The sequence below is a fragment of the Montipora capricornis genome, chromosome 5, assembly GCF_036669925.1.
Source record: "Montipora capricornis isolate CH-2021 chromosome 5, ASM3666992v2, whole genome shotgun sequence".
In the NCBI taxonomy this organism is placed as follows: Eukaryota; Metazoa; Cnidaria; class Anthozoa; order Scleractinia; family Acroporidae; genus Montipora; species Montipora capricornis.
In genome coordinates, this window is record NC_090887.1 from 28,791,591 (window position 1) to 28,800,680 (window position 9,090).

The following is a 9,090-nucleotide window of genomic DNA, read 5'->3' on the forward strand; positions in this document are numbered from 1 at the left end:
AAGGCTAATATTTAATGACAATGGATTCAATTTTTTATAGGCTCATAGAAATATTTTAAAGAAATTGGGTGGTGAAGTATATGTTGAAGTTGGTGCAAAATAAAATCGCTGTCAACATGCGGACCGCTGAGGAAACGGACTTTTTCACTTTTCCTGAAAATTTTGCGTACTAAAAACACACTGACTCACGACTCCCAGTAAAGTAATATCGGCTATTCGTCTTTAATTCCATACTTGAACTTCAACTTGGGTCTAATGTTGAGCCTCAAACTTGCTACTCTTTGGGAAACAAGTAAGTTCAATGAAATTTTCCCCTTAAAATTTAGCTTAAGCTTATCATGATTATCATGGCGTTTGTAATTTCTTGGAGCCTCATAAAGCACGAATCGTTTGTTTTCTTCTTAGCTTTTTTCTTACACATAGCAATTTTACGGTCTCTCCCTGTTTTGTTATCCTACAATACATTAGTTTAAGCAAAACACTCTTACATTCACGAGGAGTAAAAAAGTGCAAAAATTCTCGCATATCACAGTAAAGTTAGAGCTTAATTACAGCAACGAGCGCGATGCCGGGGTCACAGTAGCTGTTATTTTTTTACTTTTTTTGTTGGTAATAACTGCTATTCATTCTCAAAAGAGGTAATTTTAACTTTTCTCGTGCACTAAGCTACACAAAATGCTACAGTTAATTCCAAAAGTCCGGGACGCGATGAGATTAGCCTGCGTGAGCAGGGCTCCGATGAGATCAAATTTCGTGACCTACACGTCGAAAAACCATTTAAGCGCTTCACAAAACAACGCTGAAACAAGCGCTAATTATGCTTAATATGTTTACCCACTTTTTCTTAGATGACTTATTACTTGAAACTGGTGATGTTGAATTGAAGAGAGACCAGCATGTGACGTTATAAAACAAAAGTTAAGCTCATAATGCTCCATATTAATGCGGACGTGAAAGTTTAAAAGTATTGGCTTACCATTTGAACAATTTGTCTCAAATCCCGCTAGGCCTACAAACGACGGAGTGTCCTGGAAAAGTTCAATGACTTTTGAAGTGGCCGCAGATATTTCTTTCGGGGCAGGTCCTCCTCCAGTCTTCTTGCTTTCTTGACGAAACTTTGTAAATTCTCTCTTCGCAGCGGAATGAAGATTTTTCCATTTTTCGCGAACCTCTGTTTCAGTGCGCTTGTCTACTCCAACTGCGTTTACCGCGGCGGTAATTTCCGACCACACCTGCTTTTTCTTCAAGTTGGTAACACTGTTGGTAAATTTACTTTGTAGAATGGCCAAGTTTTCCTCCACTTTCTCTGCCAAAATTGAAATCTCGGAGGCACTAAAATTATGTTTCCTGGGCTTGCGGGACCCTTCACCGGAAGCCATTTTAGTGCTTTTCGCCGGTTGTAAACAACAAACTCGCAACAAAATTCCCAGTGTATTATGGGATGCTAACCTCGGGTTAGTCACGTTAACCCGAGGTTACCTAACCTGTCTTTCAACCCGGCTTTGAACAACGCAATTTTAACAAGGAGTTAACAAACCCCCGGTTAAGAAATTTAACCTCTGGTTAGACCTAACCTGGGGTTAATTTAACCCGTCTTTCGAACAACCCGGCCCTGGGGCCCGTTTCTCGAAAGTCCCGAAACTTCACGGGCCATTTTCGGGTGTCACAATTTCCTCTGTATCTCAAGAACGGAGAGGATTTAAGTCGTCAAACTTCACAGTCAGTTTGCTTTTTATTGTCTTGAAAACATGTTAAAACATCGGCTTTCCAAAACAAGCGGTTGATAATTTCACAGATGGCTTTTCGGACCCGAAAAGTTTTCGGGACTTTCGAGACACGGGCCTTGTTGCCTTACGCCTTGTTTATTCTTAAGGTGGATTTCGCTATTAGCCGTCAGCAAAACCACATAGTTTTTGTCAACTGGTTAGTTATTATTCATCCAGTGGGTAGCGCACTCCAGCGGGATCATTAGCAACGACGACGGAAACGGGAACGAGAACGTCATCTCAAATCATAAATTCTCATTATTGTAATCACTTCACGAGTTTTTTTAATGTGAGAAAGGTATGGAAGTCCCTCAGCAATGAAAACGTTATGAGCAGCGCTTTATTTAGAGGAGAAAATGAAAATTTATCTTCAAATCCTGACGTCCTTCAAAAACCTCAAAATTTGGTCATTTCACGTTGTTGTTTTGCTGACGACGGCAACGAAATGGACAAAAATAAAAAGGGCACGTGTAGAGCGTGCAAAGCTATTGTCTTTGGCCACTAGTATGCAAAATTGTGACGTTCTCGTTGACGTCACCGTTGTCGTTGCTGAGGCTCCCTACTGACGGTGCGGACTACGCGAGGGCTATTGGGTGATTTTGTCAAAGAGTACAAATTAAAGAGTTAAATTCATTTAACAGGTGTGGATATTGCACAACAATTGTTTCGGTCCTAACTACTGAGTATTTTTGCCTTCATTTTGATGTTTAGATTCTGATAAGCAACTAATGCACAAACAGAAGTCCACCAAATCTCGTTCGTCTTTTGCGCTCGAACAAGTGCTGCACTCAGAGCGTAGAGCGAGTTTTTGAACACCAAAAATACTGGGAAGCGGAGACAGAAAAAGAATTGCAGAAAAGCTACTGATGACCGAAACATTGGTAGGCTTCTTTGCTTGAATCCGTTCAGTTTTGGCTCGTCGTGGTTCGGGTTTGTTCGTTGTTCTGGTCACATGGTTCGGTACCGTTTATAACTTAATCGGCAATTTCCTACTGAAAAAGTATCAATTTGTTCCTACCATCTCAGTTGTGCTTAATCCAGTTAAACACGCTCGTCGCAATTTTTGGTTTCATTCTACTGTTTGTCGATATTTCTATTTTTTTCGTTTTGTCTTGTTCTTGTTATCGTGTTATCTTGTGCTTGAAGTACACGAGCGTATCAAATTGTACATTCGCGTTATTGTTGTTGGGTTTGTCCTGATTGTATAAGGATGTGTTTTTGTAACAATCTAATGAAAGTGATGGTAAAATATCCATGTGTCCTGGTATTCAAATTTCACTCATCGGACGGAATTTTTTTCTTAATTGAAGTCACTTTAGCGGCAATTCTTTTGCGTTTTATGTTAAACAAGCTTCCATTTGTGATATCTCTAATGTTGCAGGTAAAGACTTGGTTCCAAAACAAACCTATAAAGGAGAAAAGAAAACAGGCTGAAGACGTCGAACGAAAAGCCAAACTGGCATCGATTAACAACCTTGCCCTCAACATGAACCACGGTTTCCAAGGTCGCCCGTACCAGCTTCCGCCGTACCAACCTTCACCGTATCCCGGAAGACCTTTTGTGCTGAGACATGATCTAAAGCCAGAGAACGCATGCCCACCAGCCTTTCCTTGGAACAGTCAGGTGCCTCCTTATTCGCCGCCACCGCTGTATTGAGCAAGTTACCCAGGGCCATACTCAGGACACATAAAATACGTCTCGTATACTTCTTAGTCAACAAGAGAGAAATTGAATGGGTAATTTTCTGCACTTAAGGCATTATTTAGTAATCTATAGATTTATTACCGGTTGTTTAGTGTCGACATGACCATGACCACACGCGATTTGTACTAAATAACAATACCAAATATCTAGCTTTAGTTGCTAGATTTTCAAACAATATTGCAAATAATAATATCCTATAAACTAAATAGTATCGCATAAAATTCTCCCATGTTGGTTATTTTCTTTGTAAGAATGTTTGTTTTTGACTTTCATCTCAAAATATAAATTCGCGTTATTGTAATCATGACCTGGTGACTATTTCAACCTTTTGAATATGACAAGGGTGTGGTAGTTCCTCAAAAATTACACTGGTCGGAACGGCGCTTAATTTAGGTGAGAAAATGACAATTTATCCTCGAGTGCTGAAGTTCTTCGTAAAACCTCAAATTTCAAGATTTGTACATACAATTATACAGGTGTTAGAAGAAAAGGGAATAGCATCCCCTACAAGGTTCAACCGCCTTACCCAACCCCATAACGGTATAAAATATATAATTACAAACCCTCCCCCACTCTCCCCACCTCCAAAAAAAAAAGTGAATCTAATATATCTAAACCCTCAGTGACTGGATAACAGGCAACTTAGCAAGAACATGCACTACTTACATTCACTCTTCTACACTTTGGACAAATAATCATAAAAGAGCGAATATTATCCCCATTAAAAGCATTGTGCAAACTTTAAAAGAATAACGATTTAAGCTTGCGCTTGAAGGAGCCCAAGAAATTAGCTAACTTAATATCGTCAGGTATACTATCCCACAAGATAGTAATTCTGTTGAAGTTCAGTACTAGCGCATCGAGAGCACCCCACTAGAAAAGAAAAATATTCATTAAAGTGTCGATAAAAATTATATCCCTTTTTACCCCTTTGTAAAAGAAAACTAATTCCAAATATTCTAGCCAATAATTTAGCGGTAGTAATTTAAGTTTGATCAAATGATCCTTATAAGAGAGATCTCTGCCTCTACCTACGATAAAGCGCATTGCTCTTCTCTGTACCTGTTCTGATATAAATAACTGATTTACAACAGAACAAGGAAAGGTTACGTTTATACAAACGTTGGCCGTGTAGCACTTATATTTTAAACAGAGTTAACTGAATAGAGGGTAATGTGAAGTGCTAGATTTCTATCCCATATGAACCAGGTGAGCGTTAGCCCTACTGATGGAAATGGGCCCACACAAGGACAGAGAAAAACTCTGACCAGGAAAACTCTGACCAGGGTGGTCAGAGTTTTTCTCTCACCCTAGTCAGACCCTGGTCAGAGTTTTTCTCTGTTTTGCTACTGTTCCGGATTCTACAATTGTCATAGATAATAGTGTTCCGGAAAAGTCACTTAAGTCAGTTATCATGGATAATAGTACTCCAGCTAAGACAGATATCGCAGATGGTGCGCACAGTTCTTCTTTGGATACAAATTTATAAATTATAGTGGTACTTGCCAAAAGTCCAGTGATATAGACGAGGGTCCTCAGTAACCGATCTTAAAGTGCTACGACCCTAAAAAAATGGCAGAGAATCTTTTTCTAGAGATTTCAACCCGCCCTGGTACAAACGATATCCATGGCTGACCTACAACTGTGAAACAAAGAAAGCATGCTGCTACCCATGACAGAAATACTTGAATGCCCATGATTTCACGTTTGACAATTGGAAGAAGCTAGAGCGTATTACTAAACACCACAAGAGTGAGAACCATCAAACGGCCATGGCGAAATGCATTGATAGCAGAGCAAATAAGAAGTGAAATATTCCAATACTGAGCAAACTCCAGGAATCACACAAACAATATGTGAAGGAAAATCGCGACTACTTTAAACTTATCATTGAATGTCTCATGCTCACGGCCCATCAGAACATCGCCCAAAGGGGCCACAATGAAGGGCGCAATAGTCTGAGTAATATCAGTGATATATATAGAGGTACTTTTCTGGAACTAATTCACTTGCGGTGCAAGGACATAGCTTGGCTGAATGATAAACTCGATAGCCGTGATACAGAACGAACTGCTACAAATTATTGCCGATCTCATTCGCGAGAGTATCACAAAAGATATGCGAGCAAGCGGATGGTATGGTATCATCTTGGATGAAACATCAGACATTAGCAGAACATAACAAGTTTTACTTTGTCTTAGTTTCGCGCTGAATGGAACGAAAAAAGAAGCACTCATCGAATTCTACTCCACAAAATCAACCGAAGGCGAAGTACTGTTTGAACTAGTGAAATCTGCTATCATTAAACTCAATCTTAACCTCAAGAACATTGTTGGTAAAGCCTTCGATGGGGCGGCTAATGTGAATCTGAAATTGATGCTGAATTCATTGAGTTCCAAGCGATGGTCATGCCGGTGGGAAGCCGTAAAGGACTGATACGGGCAAATGAAACGCAATTTAAAAGCCCTGCTCACGCTATCTTCAGGAAAAGATCCAAAAACCTACTCTAAGAGCAGACCATTATTGACCGCAATTTTGGACTTGGACTTTATTTTCAGATTGTGTGTGCTGAAGTAATCCTGAGCAACACTAATAGTCTGTCCCGATATCTTCAGGGGAAGACGGTCGACGTCATCTCCGCTCGTAGAAATGCCGCCATGACCATTCAGACCCTACGCCAGTGTTGGAGTGAAACAAGTTTCAACAGCGTATGGCAGATAGCATCAGCAATGGGTCTGAAAATGGAGAAGAGGCTGACCAATTCTCAGTTTGAATTACGAGAAGCCAGGGCACCTAGACAGACGCCATCGCACCACCTTCAAGCCCTTGTAGGTGAACATGCGCAAAGACAAACGCAGCTGACACCGGAATCTTACCACCGTAGTAACACACTATGCGTCCATCGACAAGGTGCTGTCCGAGCTTGAGCTCAGGTTTATCGGAAATGACCAGGAAATACCCTGTGCTTTGGGAAATATCTGCCACAGTGAAACACCTGATAAAGAAAGCTTCTCCCGCGTTGCTAAATTTTGCAAAATCGACGGCGAGATTCTGGAAGCCGAGCAGAAAATGTACGCGAGTTTTCGTCGTGCGCGCGGATTAGGCTACATGGCTGTTTCAGAAATGCTGGAGACAATGCAGAAGAATGATCTATTTCTAATGTGGTACACATCATTGCAGTGATACCTCCTACATCTTTTTTCTGCAGAACGATGATTCAATGCGTGGCGCATATTAAAAACTTACCTCCACAGCACCATGGGGTAACAACGTGTCGTTCAGTAACATTGCAGTTATTAACAATGAAAGGGCATACGCCAACTCTGTGGTCAAAAATGGCATGGATCGTATCATTGATTTCTTCGGTCATCGAACTGGCAGAGACAGCTATTTCTTTTAAGGTGTTTTATGAGCTCGTATGATAGAATCATATGTAAGAATATTTTCACTTCATATGTAGGTCTATGTTAGTGCACAGTTAGTGACCATCGTTTCTTTTCGACTCAGTTTCAAAAATATTTGGACAACTTGAACGCATTTTTATGGGCAAATGGCTTACTGCCAATCCCCCCCCCTCGCTGGAAAAAAGTTGCCCACACGCCTATGGTGTACTCATGGTGCGACAACGCTGCTTTCGCTAATTTTGTCGCTGCGATCAGTCGCACGAATTCAAACTGGTTTGAATTCGTGCAACTGATTGCAGCAACAATGATTTTCACAAAATTAACTGTGTCACACGAGGCGAATTGTTGCGGCGACTTGTCCCCGCGACGTGTCGCAGCGACCTAGCACCCAGTGTGTCCCGGCCTTAATTAGGCCTAGATTAATAATTTAGGCCTAAGCTTTGAATTTAAACTGTTTAGCTTGGTGGTGAAGAATGGAAACCGACCTTTTGTAGTGTTTAATGTTGTTTGTTGGCGAGTAATAGTACAGCATTATGAAATATTGTTGTTGTGTGGTGGTCGAGTGGCTAGGTCAAGGGTTAGTCAACACTCCCAGGTTCGAGTCCTATGTCCGTACACTTGGGTTATCTTTTCAAACAAATATGACCATTTCCCATAATCCATATCAAGCTTTCAGTCTTCCAAATTTACGATAATAGTGAATTCAAAGCAAATTTAACAATTCAAGATAATCGCGATTTCAAGAACGAGATCGGGTTGTCTCATAGTAACACCTAACTGGTTGATAAAGTAATAGTTTTCCACTGCCAACTAATGTTTCGTGTAACGTTTGTTTTGAGCGCCGAATCAAAGAACTTCCCAAAGTTTGCAAAGTATATCAGATCAACCATTTGTCAAAACCTTGCCAGAACATCACAACAACCCATCCGCACCTTTGAATTTACGATCATCGTTTATTTTTATTATAACTTTGAAATTGGTGACCACAGTGGGCGGGACTATTTTTGCAAATTTCCTCACCTCTTAAAATTTATTGCTTGAAGCTAAGAACTGTAATAATTGGGCATTTGCGAGTTCATATCTGCCTCTTCTTCTAAGTACGACATTTTTGTGATGGTAATTAGTTCTACTAACAAAAACGTTACACTTAGACTCGCTTTGAAGAGGAGGCAGACATGAACTTGGAAATGGCCTATTATTACAGTTCTTAGCTTCAAGCAACGAATTTTGCAACAACAACCAAAAAAGCCCCTGTTGAAGACCCATTGAAAGCTAACCATTTTAAAGTCGGTTGTTAAGACCTTAAAAATGCTGATTGAATAATTGAAAGCTAACAGTTCAGCGCTTAACCTGGCCCCAGGCTCTTCTCGGCTTTCAACCTGGTGGCTCTTCTCTTGTTGAAAACCGAGGAGACCCTGGGGACGAGGTTTTCCAAAGCTCGACCAGGATCGCGTGAGCCTTGCGGCCATTGCCAAGTTGCCCGCGTACCCCTCATTTAGGAGGTCCGACTGAATAGTGATGAAATATGTTTTTTAAATTTTATTTTGTGCTGATCATTAATTTTTTTTCCCACAGTGGATCGTTATATCTTTGCTTTCACTGTGGGCGCAATTTATTTCCAATCCAGAGAGATAAAAACAGTATTCAAAACAAGTGACTATTTATTATGTTATTTATCATGATGCAAAGAAAATAGGGAAGACATCCCTTTATAAGTCATTTTAATGTGGCTAGAACTCATGATTACGTATAGATGGAAATTACTCATCCAATTCTTCATCTTTTTAAATATCTAAACTCGCGTGAAAATCTTCACCTCGTCTAATCGGCCATCTTAGTTTGTCCTGCACAGTCAGAGTCGCGCGACAGGTTAGTTCAGTGTCAGAGAGCCCTCGGTTATTTCGCCGGCTTTTTCAACCAGTCCCATCCATAAACTCATTAAACCTTAAAGTGTCTATGACCTCAAAAAAAAAAAAAAAAAAAACCTTTATGTTCAGCAATTCTCTGCACTTGACTAGCACTAATTCTTTGGTTCACTAAACTTCGTCTTTGAAAGTCAGTGTTTGAGGCTCCTAAAAAGTGGAAACATTGTTTGTAATTCTCAGACACTTGCCTAGGCATGCCTCTGATATCGTTCTTTTTATTTGACAGAACACTCGAGTGCGATTAAATCCCTAAGATAACCTCAATGGAAGCGCCTACAGTAATGCATATT